Source organism: Chiloscyllium punctatum, chromosome 41, assembly GCF_047496795.1.
Source record: "Chiloscyllium punctatum isolate Juve2018m chromosome 41, sChiPun1.3, whole genome shotgun sequence".
NCBI classification, from domain to species: domain Eukaryota; kingdom Metazoa; phylum Chordata; class Chondrichthyes; order Orectolobiformes; family Hemiscylliidae; genus Chiloscyllium; species Chiloscyllium punctatum.
Window position 1 is genome coordinate 14268682 of NC_092779.1, and position 20816 is coordinate 14289497.

At 46.2% G+C, this 20816-nt stretch overlaps 1 protein-coding gene across 4 annotated transcripts in view; it reads right to left on the reverse strand.

Annotated features, from left to right (window-relative positions):
* Nucleotides 1-16590, reverse strand: part of myripb (myosin VIIA and Rab interacting protein b) — a 392899-nt gene extending 376309 nt beyond the window's left edge. For all 4 annotated transcript variants that reach the window (XM_072560411.1, XM_072560409.1, XM_072560410.1 and 1 more), the window contains exon 1: nucleotides 16266-16590. The gene's annotated coding sequence lies outside the window, so the exon portion shown is untranslated. The remainder of the gene's footprint in view (nucleotides 1-16265) is intronic.
* Between the last annotated feature and the right edge of the window lie 4226 nt (nucleotides 16591-20816).

Here is a 20816-nt window from a genome sequence, read left to right on the forward strand (position 1 = left end):
TTAGGGATAGTCAACATGGCTTTGTGGGTGGGAAATCATGTCTCACAAACTTGATTGAGTTTTTTGCAGAAGTAACAAAGAGGATTGATGAGGGCAGAGCAGTAGATGTGATCTATATGGACTTCAGTAAGGCGTTCGACAAGGTTCCCCATGGGAGACTGATTAGCAAGGTTGATCTCATGGAATACAGGGAGAACTAGCCAATTGGATACAGAACTGGCTCAGAGGTAGAATACAGAGTGTGGTGGAGGGTTGTTTTTCAGACTGGAGGCCTGTGACCAGTGGAGTGCCACAAGGATCGGTGCTGGGCCCTCTAATTTTTAAAATTTACATAAATAATTTGGATGCGAGCATAAGAGGTACAGTTAGTAAGTTTGCAGATGACACCAAAATTGGAGGTGTAGTGGACAGCAAAGAGGGTTACCTCAGATTACAACAGGATCTGGACCAGATGGGCCAATGGGCTGAGAAGTGGCCGATGGAGTTTAATTCAGATAAATGCGAGGTGGTCCATTTTGGGAAAGCAAATCTTAGCAGGACTTATACACTTAATGGTAAGGTCCGAGGGAGTGTTGCTGATCAAAGAGACCTTGGAGTGCAGGTTCATAGCTCCTTGAAAGTGGAATCGCAGTTGGTAGATAGGATAGTGAAGAAGGCGTTTGGTATGCTTTCCTTTATTGATCAGAGTATTGAGTACAGGAGTTGGGAGGTCATGTTGCGGCTGTACAGGACATTGGTTAGGCCACTGTTGGAATATTGCGTGCAATTCTGGTCTCCTTCCTGTCGGAAAGATGTTGTGAACCTTGAAAGGGTTCAGAAAAGATTTACAAGGATGTTGCCATGGTTGGAGGATCTGAGCTACAGGGAGAGGCTGAACAGGCTGGGGCTGTTTTCCCTGGAGCGTCGGAGGCTGAGGGGTGACCTTATAGAGGTTTACAAAATTATGAGGTGCATTGATTGTCTATTTATCCTAAATCTTTTCTCTGGGGTTAGGGAGTCCAGAACTAGAGGGCATAGGTTTAGGGTGAGAGGGGAAAGATATAAAAGAGACCCAAGGTGCAACTTTTTCACGCAGAGGGTGGTACGTGTATGGAATGAGCTGCCAGAGGACGTGGTGGAGGCTGGTACAATTGCAACATTTAAAAGACATTTGGATGGGTATATGAATCGGAAGGGTTTGGAGGGATATGGGCCGGGTGCTGGCAGGTGGGACTAGATTGGGTTGGGATATCTGGTCGGCATGGACGGGTTGGACTGAAGGGTCTGCTTCCATGCTGTACATCTCTATGACTCTAATAGGGCGGTGAGCCTGATGTCAGTGGCAAGGTGTTGGAGAGGATTTTGTTGGAGAGGATTTGAAAGGACTGATTAGAGATAGTTAACATGGCTTTATACATAGGAAACTGTGTCTTACTAACTTGATTGAATTTTTTGAAGAGGTGACAAAGGGGATTCATGAAGGCACAGACATAAACAATGTCTGTATGGACTTCAGTAAGGTGTTTGACAATGTTCAAGATGATGGACTGGTTCGTCGGGTTAGATCACATGGGGTCCGGGGGAGCTAGCCAATTGGATATAAAATTGTCTTGAAACTAAGACAGAGGGTGGTGGTGGAGGATTGTTTGTCGGTCTGGAGGCCTGGAACCAGCAGCATGCTGTAAGTATCAATGCTGGCTCCTCTGCTGTTCACCATTTCTATGAATGATTTGGATGTGAATATAGGTGGAATGATCAGCAAGTTTGCAGATGACACCAAAAATTGAGGTGTGGTGGACAATGAAGGAGGTTACCTCAGAGTACAACGGGATCTTGATCAGATGGGCCAGCGGGCCGAGAAGTTGGTTTCCCACCTCACATTTATCCAAATTAAACTCCATCTGCCACTTCTCAGCCCATTGGCCCATCCGATCAAGATCCTGTTGTAATCCAAGGTAACCTTCTTCGCTGTCCACTACACCTCCGATTTTGGAGTCATTTGCAAACTTACTAACTGTACCTCCTATGCTCACATCCAAGTAATTTATGTAAATGATGAGAAGTAGAGGACCCAGCACCGACTGGTCATAGGCCTCCAGTCTGAAAAACAACTCTCCACCACCACTCTCTGTCTTGTTAATCAGTCTCCCATGGGGAACCTTGTCAAACGCCTGACTGAAGTCCATATAGATCACATCTACCACTCTGCCCTCATCAATTCACTTAGTTACTTCTTCAAAAAAAACTCAATCAAGTGAAGGGGAAAGGTTTAGAAAGAACCCAAGGAGCAACTTTTTCCTCACAGACGGTGATATGTATTCAGAATGAGCTGCCAGAGGAAGTGGTGGAGGCTGGTACAATTACAACATTTAAAAGGCATCTGGATGGGTACATGAATAGAAAGGGTTTAGAGGGATAGGGGCCAAGTGCTGGCAAATGGGATTAGGTCAGATTGGGATATCTGGTAAGCACAGATGTGTTGGACTGAAGGTCCATGCTGTATGACTCGATAAATAAAAAAGGTAAAGTTGCAACAGTGCAAAACCAGTGGTTTAATCGGAGGGTCACCACACCTCAGGCAAAGGAAGAGGTTGAGAAGAAAAGTCCTTAGTGGTGACCACAGCCAGTGCAGGACTTCAACTCACACTGCTGGTATCATTCTCCATCCAGCCAACTCAGCTAACCTAATAGCTAGAGGAATTCACTCTTAAGAACAATGCATGGTTAAAACCATGTGTTTTAGAACAACCCACTGCAAAAAAATGCAGTCCTAAAAATGCACCAGTTATGAATTCAGTTCTTGTGCTTCACCCAAGTAATGAATTATTTAAAAATTGATCAGCATCTTTATAGCTACTTTCCCTTAGCTAAGAGGGATTCACTTATACATTTGACTCACAGATCCAAAAATGAAGTTCATTAAATGGCTTTTCGGACTATCCAGAATTTTGTAGACTCATCCTCTAAAACATAAATGAACACATTTTCAAAGCTGGATTGAGTGACCGAATTCTGCAACGTTTAAAACGCGAGTGCCTTGATGGTCACTCTGACCGTACGTACACGTGCACACCCACACGTCCAACTGCCTGCTATTTCACTGCTGAGGTGGACATAGAGTAGAAAGGAAACACATCTCTCCAGCAGTTCATTGTCATGACAACTGGCAGAAATGTCCCAGAACCCCTGTCATATCAATTTATATTATCATGATGACCTGATAAATGCTGTATCCGGTTGTCTCAATGCGATGATTTCACAATACTGGCAGCGTTGGAACATAAAAACTCTTCAACAAATGTATAAATTTATTGAATGACTACAGAAGGAGGCCATTCAGCCCCACTGTGTCCATGGTGCCATGCTGGAAGAGCAATTCACCTTGTCCCACTCTGCTGAAAGTTCTCTTTTGAAGGATTCATTTGAAACAAACAAACAAGTCTCCACTACACTCTCAGGCAGAACCTTCCAGGTCCTAACTACGTCATTGGATAAAACATAATTGTCCACATGTCATCATTACTTCTCTCTGCCAATCACATTAAAGCTGTGCCCTTGGATCTCCATCCTGTCACCGTGGGAGCAGATGCTACTTACTTTCTCCGACCCCCTCACAATTTTAAACATCTCCATCACATCTCCTCCCTCGCAAGGTGGACAACTCCAGATTCTCCAAACCTATTTCTGCAACTGAAGTTCCTCATTCCTGGAACCAATCCTGTGAGTCATTGCTACACTCTCTCCTAAGCCTTCATATATCCTGTCTAAGGCTACACTTCAGTTGGAGCTGAATAACAAATTTATCACAGTCCCTTGCTTGGACCCAATGTCACTAATTCTAAAGCCTGGGATCCCAAGCGTTTTATGAAACACTCTCTCCATTTGCCCTGTCATGTTGAATGACTTCTATCTGCAGTCACAGGTTCCTCTTATTCCCATACTGCACTGTGAAATTAATTCCTTAATTTAAGAAGGGCCAAGCATCTCACCCTCTGCTTAACAAGACCACGAAGGACACAGATTTCCACACCCCTCCCCTCTCAAACCCTTGTAAAATATAATGCATTATCTTCTGCCTTTTTTGCCACCTATGAGTCAGACCCCACCTTCAGAGATACAGCATATAGAACATTACAGCGCAGTACAGGCCCTTCGGCCCTCGATGTTGCACCACCCTGTGAAACCAATCTGAAGCCCATCTAATCTACACTATTCCATTCTCATCCATATGTCTATCAAATAACCATTTAAATGCCTGTAAAGTTGGCGAGTCTACAACTGTTGCAGGCAGTGCGTTCCATGCCCCTAGTACCCTGAGTGAAGAAACTACCTCTGATATCAGTCCTATATCCATCATCCCTCAATTTGAAGATAGACCCCTCATGCTAGCCATCACCATCCTAGAAAAAAGGCTCTCACTGTCCTCTCAGTCTAACCCTCAGATTATCTTATATGTCTCAATTAAGTCACCTCTCAAATCTTCTCTTCAATGAAAACAGCCCTCAGTCCCTCAGCCTTTCCTCATTAAACCTGCCCTTCCCAATCCTTTCAGCATTCCGCAGAGACCATTCCCTCCACAACTCCCTAGTTAGGTCCACGCACCCCCCCCCCCCCCCCCCCCCACTCCTGACACATTCCCTTGCCATTGCAAGAGGTGTAAAACCCATGCCCACACCTCCCCCCTCATCCACATCAAAGGCCCTAAAGGATTCTTCCACATCCTGCAGAGATTTTCCTGCACATCCAAACACTTTATCTACCGTGTCCATTGCTCTTGATGTGGCCTCTTCTACATTGGGGAGACAGGATGCCAACTCGCAGGACATTTCAGGGAATATCTCTAGGGTACACACACCAAACAACCCCACCATCCTTTGGCCAACCACTTTAACTCTCCATCCCACTGCGTCAAGGACTTGCAAGTCCTGAGCCTCCTCCACCATCAAATCCAAACCACCCGACGACTGGAGGAAGAACGCATCTTCTGCCTTGGGACCCTCCAACCACGTGGCATCACTGTCAACTTCACCAGTTTCCTCATCTCCCCTCCTCCCGCCTCATCACAGCATCACAGATCCAACCTGGCAGTGCCCTTTTGAACTGTCGCACCTGTCCATCTTCCTTCCCACCTATGCACCCTCCACTCTGACTTATCATTACCACCCTCCATCTGCACCTACCTATCATTTTCCCAGCTACCTTCCCCCCCCACCCCCCGTCCCCCCACCCTATTTACCTTTTAGCCCCCTTCCCCACACCCCACCCCCTAACATTCCTGATGAAGGACTTATGCCCGAACGTCAATTCTCCTGCTCCTCGGATGCTGCCTGACCTCCAGTGCTTTTCCAGCACATTTTTTGACTCCGATTTCTCCAGCATCTGCAGTCCTCACTTTGTCCCTGTAAAATACTGCTCATCATGCATTTGGTTTGCCAAAACACACCCGATAGCATCACTGCACACGATAGGGATGTCGTACATTGCAGAGAATCCAGAGGAAATTTCACAGAATGTTGCCTGGGCTGGAGTGTTTCAGTGACAAAGAGAAATTGAACAGACTGGGGTTGTTTTTCATACAGCAGGAGAGATTGAGGGAGGACATGACGTATAAATGTATTAAATAGTGAGAGGCACAGATCAAGAAGACAGGAAAAAACCTCCCCCTTAATGGAGAGATCAATAACCAAGGGCCATAGATTTAAGGGCCAGAACATTTAGAGGGGATGGGAGGTAAAACTTTTCACCCAGAGGCTGGTGGGAATCTGGAACTCTTGGTCTGTCAGGGTGGGAATGGCAGGAAGCTTCATGATATCTATGAGTTTAAAAAGATACTTATCTAAGCACATGAATAGGAAAAGGTTTGGAGGGATATGGGCCAGGAGTAGGCAGGTGGGACTAGTTTAGTTTGGGATTATGGGCAGGTTGGAGTGAAGAGCCTGTTTCCGTGCTGTATGACTCTAAGTATTTTAGATTGCAGTTGCAATGCCGTGGCATATAAGGCTATGGGATTGGAATAGTGAGATGGTGGTAAAACAAATCGCTAGAAAAACCCAGCAGGTCTGGCAGTATCTGCAGAGAAGTCAGAGCTAGTGTTTCAGACCCTTCCTCTGACCTATTAGGGAGTTGTATTGGACCAGCACTGACATGGGTCGAAGGGTCTTTTTTTGTGCTGTAGATCTCTATGGCTCGATGATAAACGTGAACTGTGTTGGGAATGATATAGAGTCGTTGATCCATACAACACAGAAATAGACCCTTCAGTCCAATTCATCCATCCCATTTGCCAGCACATGGCCCATATGCCTCTAAACCCTTCCTATTCATATACCCATCCAGGTGCTTTTTGAATGTTGTAATTGCTCCCGCCTCCACCATTTCCTCTGGCAGCTCATGCCATACACACACCACCCTCTGCACAAAAAAGTTGCTCCTTAGGTCCCTTTTCAATCTTTTCCCTCTCACACTAAACCTATGCTCCCTAGTTTTTGACTCCCCCATCCCAGGGAAAAGACCTTAGCTATTTACCCTATCCCCGTCCCTCATGATTTTATAAACCTCGAAGATCACCCCTCAGTCTCTGATGGTCCAGGGAAAAACACTCCAAACTAATTCAGTCTCTTCCTATAACTCAAACCCTCCAGCCCTGGCAACATCCTTGAAAATGTTTTCTGCACCCTCTCAAGTTTAACGTCTTTCTGTGGCAGGGAGACGAGAAATGAACGTTGTATTCCATAAAGTAGTCTTATTAATGTCCTCTACAGCCACAACATGACATCCCAACTTGTATACACAATGTTCTGAGCAATGAAGGCAAGCGTGCAAAACACCCTCTTCACTATCCTATCTACCTGTGCCTCCACTTTCAAGGAACTATGCATCTGCACCCCTAGGTCTCTTCATCCAGCAACACTCTGCAGGACCCCAACATTATTTGTGTAAGTCCTGCCCTAGTTTGCCTTATCAAAATGCAGCACCTCACATTTATCGAAATTAAACTCCATCTGCCACTGCTTGGCCCACCTGATCAAGGTCCCGTTGTACTCTGAGATAATCTTCTTCACTGTTCTTTACTCTGCCTATTTTGGTGTCATCTGCACACTTATTAATTGTGACTCCTATATTCACATCCAGTGGTCTGTTGTTGTCTGTCTTTTCCTTACAGCCTTTCTTAAATATTGGCACTGTAGCCAACCTTCAGTCTTCCAGCACTTCACTGGTTACTGGTCAATGATACAAATACCTCAGCAAGGGGCCAGCAATCTCTTTGCTAGATTCATATCAAGTGGGTTGGCTAACTAACGGGGTGGCACAGTGGTTAGTACTACTGCCTCACAGCACCAGAGACCTGGGTTCAATTCCTGCTTCAGGCAACTCTTTGTGTGGAGTTTGCACAATCTCCTCGTGTCTACGTGGGTTTCCTCCCACAATCCAAAGATGTACAGGTGAGGTGAATTGGCCATGTTAAATTGCCCATGGTGTTCATTGAGTTAGTCAGGGGCGAACATAGGGTAGGGTAATGGGTCTGGGTGGTTACTGTTTTAAATTTTTTTCTCTGAGCAAACTCCGTCTCTAGACAGGTACCTCTCAGAGTTCTTACTAGCAGCCATCACCTGTTGGTCTTTCGGCAGTTCTCGCTCAACTATTCAATTTTTCCCAGTCTTGTACCCCCAAAACATCGGATTGTGTCAGTGGCTTTTAATATTGTCAATCTACTAAATTCAAACTGGATTGGAGTTTGGTTTTTGGGGGGGGTATAACTTAAACTGATTTGTTTTTGTGTCCAGGCAACCAGCTACCCAGCTGCTGGCCCACATATTACATTATGTCTTGTTCAGACAACTTGGCGCTGTCAGGGAGCTCGGTTGCTTTTAAAAGGTACAGTAGATCCACATCTTCATAAGCCAAGAGTGTGGGGCTGGAAAAGCACAGTCGGCCAGGCAGCATCCAAGGAGCAAGAAAATTTCGGGCAAAAACCCTTCATAGGGAATCTTCATAACACTATCCATCTCCACCCCTTTATAATATTATGTACCTTAGCTAAGTCACCCATCAGTTTCCTCTGATCTGAGAAAAGCAAGGTGAAGGACTTTTGCCCCAAACATCAATTTTTCCTGCTCCTCGGAAGTTGCCTGGCCTGCTGTGCTTTTCCAGCACCACTCTAATCTCCAGTACCCACTTCCTCCTCTCCACAGATGCTGCCCAGCCTATTGAGTTTCTTGAATATTTTCTGCTTTATTTCAGATTTTCATTTCATAGAATCCCTGCAATGCAGAAGCAGGCCATTCAGTCCATCGAATCCACACCGACCCTCCAAAAGAACATCCCACCACATCCCTGTAACCCTGCATTTCCTATGGCCAGTCCACCCTAACCTGCACATCTTTATACTGTGGGAGGAAACTGGAGCACCCAGGAGAAACCCACGCAAACTCCACACAGACCGACAGTCACCAGAGGGTGGAATCGAACTAGTGTCCATGGCGGTGTGAGGCAGCAATGTTCACCACTGAACCACCGTGCTGCCCTTTCTTTAGCTCTTCTGTAAATGTATTATTCCTCACAGAGCAGTTCACTTTAAGACTTTACATAAGATAAGAACATTTTGCATTTGTCAGCAGAAAGCTTGCTAGAAACTTGAACACTGCAGAAATAGAATTCCCCACCTCCAGGCTGTACTAGCTTCTGCCCAGATATCAAAAGGATCCCAATTTTTAAACTCTAGGCTAGCTAGCTGCTGTTTTTATGGTCATTAAGCCTGTTTAAATGTTTAATCAATCGTCAATCAATCTGCCCCACCTCCCAGTAGTGGCCAAAGCCATCAATTTTATCCTGCTTGAAAATTCATTCTCTGTCCTGCCCAATGGCTTTTCCTAATGGTCCCTCAGGAATTACTTGGCTTCATTTGCACTCCGTTACGTTCTGGTATCCAGGTCGCTCTCCAAACTCAAATTTTTGTTTTCCTTCACTATCATTTCCATCCTAGGTCTACTGATGTGCTTCAGCAAGCTGGAGGGACAGCACCTCCATTTCCCCAGAAGCACTTCAGAGCTTTCTAGATTCAACATGGAGTTCAACATCTTCAGACCACAAACACTATCCTCCATTTTGAGGTCATCACTCTTCCCCCACCTCCACCATTTTTGCATGGGTTTAATCTTAGCAAAGCTGATTTATTTTCTTCTGTTCACACTCATCATTAACACTTATTCTGCATCTATATAACTCCTCCATTTCTGTTAGCACTCCCTTTGCCTCTTACTCTGGGCAGCCTCAGCCCGTGTCCCACTTGTACATCTTTTCCAACGTTAAAATCACTTTTCCAACTCCAATTCTGAAGAGTCATATTAAAACTTGAAACATTAACTCTTGTATCTTTCTCTTCACAGATATCGCAGGATTTGCTTAGTTTCTCCAGCACTGTGTTTTCATTTCAGATCTCCAACACCTGTAGTAACTTACCTTTTATTTTCCCCCCCAGTATTAACACATGAAACCACTTTGTCACCCAAACACCTATCCAAACTATGACAGGTCAAAATGCTCATTCTGTGGAGCATCACTTAGAATGCTGAAATACATGAACTACTGCACAAAGCTACTCATTTTCACAATTCCTTTTACATAACTTGGACACAATTACATGGAATAATAGGAGGTCAACAGTGACTTAAATACAATCAAGTGGTCCAAAGGAGTAATTTTGCAATGCTTGGCATCCTGGTCTCATTTCAAAAGCAGATATAAACCAAAGGGCAGTGTGACCGTGCTAATAACACCAAGGTTCTGCCCGAGACAATGGTCAGATGGGACTTGTTTCAAGAGATACATTTTAATGGCTGCCACAAACTAAAGTGAAAACAAGTTAGAGCAGAGGTTGATGTCATAACTACGGCAAGCAAACGAGTACACTGTATAAAGTTGCATTGATATCATCATTGTCCTTTACATGTCAAAATAAAAGAAACAAAAATGCATCCACTCTATATTAATATATACATGATCAAAGAAAATGATCATTCATTCACAAAAGTATGTTCATTTGCGTCAGTCCCACTTCTATCAGTGTCTGAACATGCAGTGCGTAATCTTTACATCCTAATGCTATGTATGTGTGAGTGTATGAATGAAATGAACTATATTGTCACATGTACTCAAATGAGTACAGCGAAAGGTTTACAGTCACCACATTAAGGCACCATCTTGGGTACAATGGTACCTCATTACAGATACTGAAGGTCAGATTGACATTACTCTTGGAATGGGCAGAGACCAGACTATGGCAATGTTCCTTCACTGGGAAGGGTGGCTTTAAGGGAAATGCTTTTACCATGGCAATACTTAGGGTACTGTTGGAGCTTTGCAATCATTGGTCATTCTGTAACCTGACATCACAAGAAGTTGCAATCTTTTAAAAAAATTCGTTCATGGTGTTAACATTACTAGCTGGACCAGCATTTATTGCCCATGTCACCTGGCCGGTAGGTAGTTAAGGGGCAGCCACATTGCTGCGGGTCTGAAGTCCCATATCAACTAGAAGAAAGTGAGCACTGCAGATGCTGGAGATTAGAGTCAAAACACGTGATGCTGGAAAAGCGCAGCAGGTCAGGCAGCATCAGAGGGGCAAGAGAGTCGACATTTGAAGCATAAGCTCTTCATCAGGAATGTTGGGGGGGCACAGGAGGACTGACAGATAAGTGGGAGATGGTGAGACTGGTGGGGGGGAGCAGGGGGTGGGGGGGGGGAAGGGAACTGAAAACACGATAGGTAGATGAAAGATGGGGGGGTAATGTGGTATTAGGTCAGAGTGGAGGGTGGAGCAGTTAGGAGGGATGGAAGATAGACAGGTAGGACAACTCAAGAGGGAGGTGCCAAGTTGGTGGATTGGATCTGAGATAAAGTCAGGGGAGATGAGGAAACTGGTGAAATTGACATGGATGCAGTGTGGTTGGAGGGTCCCAAGGCAGAAGATGAAGTGTTCTTCCAGTTGTCAGGTGGTTAGGATTTGGCAATGGAAGTGGCCTTGCATGTCCTTGGCGGAGTGGAAGTGGTCAGCCACAGGGTGGTAGTTTGGTGCGTGTGTCCTCGAGATATTCTCCGAATCGTTCCGCAAGTTGGCGTCCTGTCTCCCCAGTGTACAGGAGACCACATCAAGAGCAACAAACACAGTAGATGAGGTCAACATGGTCTCCTCTACATTGGTGAGACAGGACACCAACTTGCGGAACGTTTCAGGGAACACCTCTGGGACACATGCACCAAACAGCCTCACTGTCCTGTGGTTGATTACTTCATCTCCCCTCCCACTCTGCCAAGGACATGCAAGTCCTGGGCCCCCTTCACTGCCAAATCCAAGCCATCCAATGCCTGGAGGAGCAACGTCTCACCATCCACCTTGGGGCCCTCCAACCACATGGAATCAATATTGATTTCACCAGTTTCCTCACCTCCCGTCCATCCACCTTATCCAAGATCCAACCCCCCAACTCAGTACCACCTTCTTGAACTGTTGCACCTGTCCATCTTCCTTCCCACCTTTCTCCTCCACCTTCAGCTCCAACCCATCTCCATCACCACCACTTCCCCACCCCCTCCCTCCCCACACCTTCATCTACCTATTGCCTTCCCAGTTACTTTCCCCTCAGCCCCACCACCCCATTTATCTCTCAGCCCCCTTGGCCACCCCCACCTGACAAAATTCTTATGCACGAAACGTCGATGCTGCCTGACCTCCTGTGCTTTTTCAGCGCAACACGTTTTGACTCTGGAGTCACATGTCGGCCAGATCAGGTAAGAAAGGCAGATTTCCTTCCCTTAAAAAAGGGACTTGAGGTAACCAGATGGGCTTTCCCTGCCAATTAACAATGGTTGCCACACGACAGAGTGTTGCGTTTTAAAGAATAAATACAATCTCACATATATTTTCTTCCCTAAGGGGCTTTTGTCATAGTTATTCAAAATGTAAAAACAAATAAAGTTGAAAGAAAAAAGGAGGCTGTAATCATCCAGAGTCAAAATATTGCTCTCAGACGTCATGATTAATAGTAAAATTTAATTTGCAACTTGTAGCATTTTTATTAATTTTTCACAATAAGTTGTCATCCATTCAGATATTTACAGACAAGATATAAAACAAGGTGCTATCTGTATTTGAGCACAATTATCCACCTCACAGCAACTATTTTATTTTTGTCTTATTTCATGCGGCTGTTTATTCATGTTCCCATCTGTTTGCACAGAAATATTTCGAGATTCTGGAGTCTGGATCTCCCTGTGGCTCAATATGTAAACACACTGTATGCTACATACAATCATGGAGATGAAGAATTTCAATCCCTTGTTACATCCTGGCCACACCTTAAGTGACAGTACAGTGTCTATAAATGTTCACTATCCTATGGCTGAAAGAAGGGAAGAGAAATCTACAGGTACCTACTTCTGATTACAAGCCAAGAATTTTCATTCAAAAATACGTGTAGTTATCACATGGATGGGACTGAGCTTCCATAAAGATATCCTACCGAGGATTTAAAATAAAATCTGCATTCCTTTACGATTCCAGAGTATCCCAAAATGCTTTACAACAATGTTTTGCATAATGGCAAAATTTGGCAAATAACATGGACACAGCAGGTTCAAGCAGCAATGTTAAATGACCCAAATAATCCGGTTTTAGTCTCACTCATGGCTACATATTTGCCAAGACACAGGGAGAGTAATCCTGCTCTCCACTTAAACATCTTCTTTCATCCACCCAAAAACCAAACTGGCAAGGCCTTGTTTTAATGACTTGTTCACTACACAGCGCAGCATCTCCCAACCTCCTCCTCCTCCCCCCCCCCCCCCCACCCCTCCTGCACTGCCAGCTGAACATTTATGTTCAAGTCTTTGGAACAGAACGTGATCCCATGATGTGCTGACACAAAGACTGGAGTGCTACCTGTTGAGAGACAGCTAACAGAGTCAACCATTTGCTAAGATCGATCTGCAGGCTCGCAATGGGGACTTGAACAAGGCTGAGAGTACACCAAATGAACTGTCATTGAATATGGCCCAAGGTAAAGTAGAGAGCAAAGAAAAGAATTCTGAAGTCTAAGTTTCTATTATAACATGAAATTAAAAGATTTGAGATTGTCGATCTTTACTGATGTATAAAAGAAACTTCTTAGTTGAACTTTATACTTAATATATATTTTCTGTGGGTGGACCATGACATTCGCTCTTTTAATTGGTTTTTGTTTGCACATTTTAAAATGCTACTTCAGAAGAGCTAAATGATGCTTCCAGCCCAATAAGCTTTGAGTTAAAAGCTTAGAAACAGCAGTTAATGATATCAGGAGGTAAACACTTAATTTAACATTGACAATGACCTAGTTGTCACAAATGCTTCACTTGATAGAGGTGTACAAGATGATTAGGGGTTTAGATAGGGTTGACCATGAGAACCTTTTTCCACATATGGAGTCAGCTATTACGAGGGGGCATAGCTTTAAATTAAGGGGTGGTAGGTATAGGACAGATGTTAGGGGTAGATTCTTTACTCAGCGAGTCGTGAGTTCATGGAATGCCCTGCCAGTAGCAGTGGTGGACTCTCCCTCTTTATGGGCATTTAAACGGGCATTGGATAGGCATATGGAGGATAGTGGGCTAGCGTAGGTTAGGTGGGCTTGGATCGGCGCAACATCGAGGGCCGAAGGGCCTGTACTGTGCTGTACTTTTCTATGTTCTAAACAAGCAGGGAAAAAAGGGTCAGAAACATAGTAAACATCCACAGAAAAAGTAATTTCCAGCTAATAAATAATAACTGTCAAATGGATGTTAAGTGGAAACTAAAATGATTAACCAATCAAATTCACTTCAAAAAAGGACTTGGTTTTGCTTATAATGGAGTATAACCCTTTCTGATTCTGACACAGTGCCAGGATCAAGCATTCCCGGGTTACATACAGTAAAGCTCGGTTTAATCTGCATCAACTTGAGCTACACAAAAACATCCCCACTGCACCAGGGAGAGATTGTTCGCTCTTAATTTCACTTTGGATCCAGTTGTTGAACATTGCCCCTTTGGAGTTGAATCAAGCCCACTAACGCTTATTCACAGCCTTACACTTGGCCACTGAGCTAAAATCGGATCCCCAAGCATAGCACTGAGAGATGGGAACCCACTCCAATGTAACGCACTGCACTGACCAGTGAACTAGTAACTTTGGCACAGATTCCCTTTAAGCATGGCACTCAGTTCACTGAACACAGACACTATTCTAAGGGAAGATGTTAATACCACTTTAATGGTTAGGAAAAAGACTTTCACTTACTGGAGTTAAACCAATCTCATTTGAGAATAACTTGGCACTGGCTCACCACAAGTTTACCCCTTAGTGATAACCCACTGAATCCTTATGTAACAGCAGAGTTGCATTAGGGGTAGTGTAACATATGCAAATCTTCCTCTGTTATCAACAAACCGTTGGGCGTAAGTGCTCCTATGGTGCAGTGTTAGTGTTCATAACTCTGAGCCAGGAGGACTGGGTTCAAGTCCCACTTGGCCCAAAAGTGAGTTAGATAATATCTTTGGATAGGTTGATGACGAAACATCTAGAGTTAAGCATAATTGGTCACTGAAATGAATGGAGAGGAGATACTGCAGGTTTAACCCTTGGTTGCTCCTCCCGTGAATGCATAAAACAAGTCATGGGTTTGCAGTGATTGGGAAAAGACACAAACTATCATCTGGCATTCACAATTCCAAATATAGACATCTGCCTTGGATCTGCTCATTGCTCACTTCGTAACGGGCGTGAGCGTTCAGTCCACACTACCTGACACGTTAAATGCACAGATCAAAACCTTCCACTGTCTCCCTACGAGGTCATCCTGCACAGAGCCACAATAAAGAGGAATAACATGGTGCAGGAAACATAACACAGTCATGTAGAAGACACACACAGCTTTGCAAGACGCACAGTGTATGCAAATGCAATGGATATGAACCTGCCACCAACATTTTAAAGCAGGACTGAGAATTCACACGATGCCTGAATCAGCAGAGGAATCCAATAAACGGGGAGGAGGGGGTGTCAAGGCTGGGGGGGGAAAGAGGGGGGTCTCAGGGCTGTGTGCGCGTGTTTGGGGGAGGAGGGGGGTCTCAGGGCTGTGTGCGTGTGCTTGGGGGAGAAGGGGGGTCTCAGGGCTGTGTGCACGTGGGGGGGGCCTCAGGGCTGTATGCATGTGTGGGGGGAGGAGGGGAGTGTCAGGACTGTGTGTGTGTGTGTGTGTGTTTGGGGGAGGAGGGGTTTCAGGGCTGTGTGTGTGTGTTTGGGGGGAGGAGGGGGTGTCTCAGGGCTGTGTGTGTGTTTGGGGGAGGAGGGGGATCTCTCAGGGCTGTGTGTGTGTGTTTGGGGGAGGAGGAGGGATTTCAGGGCTGTGTGTGTGTGTTTGGGGGAGGAGGGGGGTCTCAGGGCTGTGTGTGTGTGTTTGGGGGAGGAGGGGGATCTCTCAGGGCTGTGTGTGTGTGTTTGGGGGAGGAGGAGGGATTTCAGGGCTGTGTGTGTGTGTTTGGGGGAGGAGGGGGGTCTCAGGGCTGTGTGTGTGTGTTTGGGGGAGGAGGAGGGATTTCAGGGCTGTGTGTGTGTGTTTGGGGGAGGAGGGGGGTCTCAGGGCTGTGTGTGTGTGTTTGGGGGAGGAGGAGGGATTTCAGGGCTGTGTGTGTGTGTGGGGGGGGAAGGGGGGGTCTCAGGGCTGTGTGTGTTGGGGGGGGGGGAGGAGGAGGGTGTGAGAGCTGTGGGGGGGTGAGGGGAGTGTCCGCTTGTTAACTACGGAGGGGACCTTTCGGGTCGGTTTATCGGTGATCAGGTCACCCTGTACCCCGCTGCAATCGCGGTTAATAACTGCTCCCCAGTCTTTAACATGCAACCGGTTGGTAACTCTGTCCTCCCGGGTCTCTCTCTCTCTCCCTGTCTTTGCAGGTTAATGCAGCCACACGCTTCCTACTCTGAACCTCACACATTTGCAATAATATCCCCCTTGTTGGGGGGGGATGGCCAAATTGCAGCAAGTGAAACCACATCAGACCAGCTGTGCGCTTAAAATATATTTTTAAAAAAATTAAAGTGGGACGCGTGAGACCTGGAAATCCTAAAAAAAATGACAGAAAGAGCCCAGAGGCAGTGGATGGCGGCTCTGCAAGCTGAACAAACCTGGGGTTCGCCCCAATGTGAACTAAGAGCTAGTGTCTAGTCCCTGACACAGCCCAGTAAATACCCCCCCCCCCCCCCCCAACCCCAACCTACCTCTCCAGGTGTTGCAAACAGAAGGTGACAGTTTCCCAGGACGATGGACTTCGAAGCCAATTTGTTGCCAGGCACGAAATCCCCAGGATCTCAAACATGCAGTGATTTCTGTCTCAGTCTGTCTCCAGTGCAAAGACTAGGGAGAAAGGCACCGGGAATGAGCTCAGTCAGTCAGCCGGTCCCTGCAGCTAGAGAACCCGCATCGCTCCTCACACAGACAGGCTGCATCCAACTGCCCAGGCACCAAGGATGGCATTCCGTGCACAGTCACAGGTACCAACCCCTGGCCGAGCCCACCACTTCCAGATGTGCTCCAGCCCGCATCCTCAAGCTGTCCATCAACACTTAGAGGACCACGTCCCCCCCAATACACTCAGCCAATCACAAAACCCATCCTCGCCCAATCAGGATCGCCCAGCCCCATGGCCATCTGCCATTGGCCTGCCAGGCAGGAGCTGGTGAGCTATTGGTCCCACTAACAGCCAATGAATTTCTGGATTAGCTCCAGCCTCAGCCAATAGTGGATGGAGGAATAATGTGACCATCTCATAGCCAAACACCAGCAATGAGGTTAAAAATCGCACAATACCAGGTTATAGTCCAACAGGTTTATTTGGAAGCACTAGCTTTCAGAGCCGTTCTCCTTCATCAGGTGGACCCAACAATGATATTCGGGTCACTGGAGTCGAAACATTAACTCTGTTTTTCGCTCTCCGCAGATGTTGCCAGACCTGCTGAGTTTCTCTAGCGTGTTTCTATGTTTTGGTTTCAAGTTTCCAGGGTGGCACTGTGGCTCAGAGGTTAGATTAGATTCCCTACAGTGTGGAAACAGGCCCTTCGGCCCAACCAGCCCACACCGGCCCTCCAAAGTGTAACCCACCCAGACCCATTTCCCTCTGACTAATACACTTTGGCGCTATAGGCAATTTAGCGTGGCCAATTCACCTGACCCGCACATCTTTGGATTGTGGGAGAAAACCGGAGCAGCCGGAGGAAACCCGCGCAGACACAGGGAGAATGTGCAAACTCCACACAGTCAGTTGTCCGAGGCTGGAATCAAGCCTGAGACCCTGGTGCTGTGAGGCAGCAGTGCTAACCACTGAGCCATTAGCACTGCTGCTTCACAATGCCAGGGCCCTGGTTCAATTCCACCCTCAGGAAACAGTCTATGGAGCTTGTACATTCTCCCTGTGTCTGCATGGGTTTCCTCCAGGTGCTCTGGTTTCCTCCCACAGTCCAAAGATGCTCAGGTTAGGGTGGATTGGCCATGCTAAATTGCCTGATAGCGTCCAGGGATGTGCAGGTTAGGTGGACTAGCCACGGGATATGTGAGGTTTTACAGTAGGGGGCTGGATCTGAGGAGAAATACTTTGATGGGCTGAATGGCATGCGCCTGTACTGTAAGGCATCTGTAATTTCAGCATCAGCAATTTTTTATGTTATTATCCCGGACATCCCACGAGATCACTGGGAGGAAGGTCAATCACATGTGATCTTTGATGCGAGTTAAAGATGTCAGAATCGAGAGTGTGGTGCTGGAGAAGCACAGCAGGTCAGGCAGCAATCGAGGAGCAGGAGAATCGACGTTTCGGGCCAGAGCCCTTCATCAGGAATGAGGAAGGGAATCAGGAATCTCATTCCTGATGAAGGACCTTTGCCCAAAACGTCAGGAATGAGGAAGGGAATCAGGAATCTCATTCCTGATGAAGCACTTTTGCCCAAAACGTCAATTCTCCTGCTCCTCGGATGCTTCCTGACCTGCTGTGCTTTTCTAGCAACACACTCTTGACTCTGAGCTCCAGCATCTGCAGACCTCACTTTCTCCAGGTTTGTGGTAGAATGGACTCTCATCTGTGTCTGCCCTATTTCCCTCAGATCAGCCGCCATCCCTTCGCCTGCCTCCCAGACCCCCTAAGGATTACTCTTGTTCTCACGTCCCCCTCTCTTATTCATTTCTGCCACCTCCAGCACGATGAATTCTAAAGAAGAATCATACCATCTCAAAACATTAACTCTCATTCTTGCTCCACAGTTGCTGGTGCACCTGCAGAGTTTCTCCAGCATTTACTGTGTCTGCATTAGATTTCCAGCATCCACATTTTCTGCTTTGAGTGCTGGAGCCTATGTTTGCCTCAGGCAGGAGATACACCAGCAACTGAGAATAGGCATGTCATCTTGGCACAAGGACCTGATTAGGAGACACTGCAGTGGAGTTTCACTACAAGGGGCCTTTGGTCAGGATGTGCACAATACGTGCTTCCACCCGGCATTGCCCTGAGCCGGTCCTGTGGAGACACCCCAGACTCTGCATATTACAAAGGCTGGCCACCTGACTGAGGTGGGTACTCTGGCTGTGCAGTGAGGGGTCCATCTGAAGATTGCATCATGTCAAATGGAAGTAGGCATTCAGCATTTCCCTCATCATTCACAGTGTACCACGGCACTCTTAACGCCCCATTCCCCATAAAACAGATAATCCACCAATCCCGCCACCTCCAGCAGGATACCACATATATTCCCATCCCAGCCCTTGTCAGTATTCCACGAGGATCGTTCCCTCTGGGACACCCTGGTCCACTCCCCCTCCACCCTCAACACACACCCCACGGCACCTTCCCACGCAATTGCATAAAGTGCTAAACTCGCCCATTCGCCCTCTCACTCCTCACTCTCCAAGGCTGAAGCCTTCCAGATGAAGCACCAATTTACTTCCTTCCAGGCTACGGCATTCACTATTGGCCGGGTAGTCTCCTCTACACTGGAGAGGTGTAGACTTCTCTACACAAACTGAGTGACCACTTTGCTGACCACCACAACTCTCTTCGTACAAATGACCCTGAGCTTTCAGTTGCCTGCCACTTCAACACACCACCGTGTTCCCTGGCCAACATCTCTGTCTCAGCCATGCTAAAGTACCCAGTGAGGATCAGCACAAGCTAGAGGAACGCAACCTCCTCTACCCATGTACCTTACAGCCTTCAGGACTCAACACTGAGTTCAACAATTTCAGAATGTGAACACCCCCCCCCCATATTCATTACCCACTCCCACACTCCCAGGTCCTGTATCTGTGTATGGGCTTACTCCCTGTACAGCCAACCCATTTTCAACTGCTCACACTTACCGTTATCAACTACAGGTTTCCCATGCTCTCCGAGAGTAAACCGTTCCTATGAAACCATTCGAAAGCCTAAATGGCATAAAGTGAAGAAGCATTCATTTCTATGGGGAAAATTTGGCTTTTTTTTTCATAAAAGCAAAATTCCTCTTCAGATTTCTTTCAGTTAGTGAAAACAGGTAGCAATGCAGATCTTTCATAAAAGCAAAGTGGCATAAAGCAAACTTTCAAAAAGTAGGGGATACCTGTATTCAGCATTGACTGTTCCCTGACTGACTATTAGTAATCTCTGAATATTAACTCTGGTTTTCTCTCCAAATTGATCTTTATTTCAAAGGGAATAGTGCAAAAGTAGGGCGGTTTTGCTAAAACCATACAAGGCACTAGTCAGACAATAGTCAAAATAGTGTGAATGGCTTTGGGCCCCTTAAAGGGAGTCCAGAGAAGGTTCACTAACTTGACCCTGGGAGTAGAAAAACTGAGGAAAGATTAATTAGCTTGGGTCTATACTTGTTGGAATTTCAAAGAATGAAAAGCAACTTTTTTTTGAAATAACAAGATTCTTAGGGGGATTGGCAAGGATTTTGCGGAAAGATTGTTTTTTTCTGCTGTGTTGAAGAGTCTAGGACCAGAGGGCGTAACCTCAGACCAAAGGATTGCCCATTTGGGGCAGAGTCACGGAGGAACGTCTTCACTCAAGGGGGTTGTGAATCTGTAGAATTATTTACCATGGAGGGCCGTTGAGGCTGGGTTGTTAAGTCGATTCAGGGCTGAGATAAACAGATTTTTATTCTGTAAGGGAATCAAGGGTTATGGGGAAGAAGCAGGAATGTGGAGTTGAGGATAATCATTGAGTGGCAGAGCAGAATCAATGGGCCAAATAGCCTAGTTCACTCCTTTGTCTTATATGGTCTTTCTCTCCCTTCACCCATTGTAGCTCCCTAAGTTAATTTAGTCTCCTTGCTCCCTCCACCCCATTCCCACTAACGGTTGACTACCCATCATTCCTTCCTGGCTGTCATGATGGTAAGGATTAGGTAAGGATCATTTTGTCTTCATTAAGTGTTTACATCCATGTGCTTATCGCAGTCTTACATCATAGGCTGCTACAGCTTGGGGGCATTCTTATGGAGTGTTCTAACTCCTCCCAGACTGTGCTATTTATACTCAATGATGTGCAGCTCTGCGATCGCAAAAAATATTCCAGGGTCCCGAAGCCCCTACACAACATCCAACACAAATCTCATTCCCTGGCAATTGCTTCTATCCTTTCCTTGGTAACTCGCTGATTGTATGTTCACATTAGAGTAATTGTAACAAGGTCAACTGCTGGACCTCGTGGAACATGAGTTCTCTGATTGGGGCTGTTAATCTGGTCCAATCAGGGAGCTCTGACTAACAGATAAAAACAGGAGTGTCAGACAACTGGGCAC